The sequence below is a fragment of the Dendrobates tinctorius genome, unplaced genomic scaffold, assembly GCF_039654945.1.
Source record: "Dendrobates tinctorius isolate UK_male_01 unplaced genomic scaffold, ASM3965494v1 ptg000046l, whole genome shotgun sequence".
Taxonomy (NCBI): domain Eukaryota; kingdom Metazoa; phylum Chordata; class Amphibia; order Anura; family Dendrobatidae; genus Dendrobates; species Dendrobates tinctorius.
Window position 1 is genome coordinate 18,461,499 of NW_027361714.1, and position 1,880 is coordinate 18,463,378.

A 1,880-nucleotide genomic window follows, 5' to 3' on the forward strand; every position below is an offset into this window, starting at 1 on the left:
AAATGATCAATGTTTTGCTTTTTGCTTCATTCTCTTTTGTGTTTTTTCATTTAAAACAAATTAAATGAAGATAATAATACCAAAGAATTTGTGTTTGCAATCATTTTCAGGAAGAAACTGAATATTATCTGACAGAATTGCAGGGGTGTCAATACTTTTGGCCATGACTGTAAGTTTGAATACAGTAGTAAACTTAGACAGGATACTTAGGATAAAACTATGTCACATTGGTGATATAGCTATAGCTATATTACATCCGTGCACATTATTTGCTTGTATGCTCAACACCAATATTTTTCCCCAATAGTTGCATACCTTTTTTGGGTTCTGATGGCTCCTCCTGTTTTTTGGGTTCTGTAGGCTCTGCATGTTTTTTCATTGGAGATTCTGCAGAGGTATTGGAGATTCATTAATACCTAACGTCAGATAGAATTAAACTAGAGTAGACTGATAGAAACTACCCTAAATATATTTTAGTAGTGCAGATTGTGCGATAAATGTGGCACATGTGGCTATACATGTTGGACAATATCTGGTACTTTATACCTAAGGGTAGATAGAAAAAAACTACAGTATACAGGTGTAAATTACACCAAATATATGTTGGTCATGAACTATGTGTGATACATATGGGAAATATGGCTAGGCATGTCAGATAATCTACCTTACACAATCTATTATTAGTTTTAATAATCTATAGTTTTAATAGTTAATAGTTTTAATAATCTGTACCAATATTTTGAGGCAAACTTAGGTACCTATCTTAGGTTCTGCTGGCTCCTGTTTCTTCTTGGGCTCTGAAAGCTCTTCATGCTTTTTCAATGGCTCTGAAAAGGTATTGGAAATTATTAATATTGTTTACATTTTAGACAGATAAACTACGACAGACAGGTAGAAACTGCACAATCTTTTTTTACTGTGGTGGAGTTTGTCTGATAAATTCTGCACACGTGACTAAATGTGATAGACACGTTTATTTACATTATCTTTTAACTTGTATACGCTACATCAATATTTTGTGACAACTCTTTAGTACCTTTCTTGGGTTCTGCTGGCTTTTCCTCTTTCTTTTTAGGTTCTGCTGGTTTTTCATGCTTTTTCACAGGAGGTTCTGTAAAGGTATCAGAGAATTATTAATATTGTTATAAAGTAAGAGAGATTTAAATGACAGCAGACAGGTAAACACTGCACCAAACATATGTTGGTGGTGCACTTTGTGTAATAAATGTGGCACATGAGGCTAGACATGTTAGACTATCTACCTTATCCCATTTCTTGGCTTGCATGCTCTAAAACATCACAAAGCAGAAACTACAGTATATCAAATTTACTTAAAGGGAATCTATCAGCAGGTTTCTGTTGCCACCTTTGAGAGCATCATGATGTAGCCACAGAAACCCTGTCTTCAACAATTTATCACTTAGATTACTGGGTGAATCCATTCTGACTCAGTTTTTAGCTTAATACAGCAGAGCTGAGGAAGCTAACCCTGTCCACACCAGGCTCACTATGCACAGTGTCTTTAGATAGTGAGGTGCTTATCACGGATCAGGAGACACTCTCTGCTGTCTGAACAATGATAAGCTAAAGCAATCATTGCAAGTAAACAACAGCTTGGAGCTTGATAAGAGAGGCATTGTGTTTTAACCCCTGCAGCATGCTGTTTTCAGAAAAAAGAATGATAAATTTGGTATTTGTGGCTTGACATGCTAAACATTGTTCCTTACACCACCTCTTAGCTACCACACACTTAATGAATATTTTGCTCTGTATACTTAGACACCTTTCTTTGGCTTTTCAGGCTTTTCTTCTTTCTTTTTGGATTCTGCAGGTTCTTCCTCTTTCTTCTTGGATTCTGCTGGTTCTTCATGCTTTTTCAC

General features: G+C 35.7%; 1 long non-coding RNA gene across 1 annotated transcript; it reads right to left on the minus strand.

Annotated features, from left to right (window-relative positions):
* Positions 1-315: 315 nt before the first annotated feature.
* LOC141089605 (uncharacterized) lies at positions 316-1,104 on the minus strand. The gene is made up of 3 exons (XR_012232339.1): positions 1,037-1,104; positions 759-827; positions 316-387 (listed from the first exon to the last, which is right to left on the minus strand). It is a non-coding gene; the product is annotated as an uncharacterized lncRNA (long non-coding RNA).
* Between the last annotated feature and the right edge of the window lie 776 nt (positions 1,105-1,880).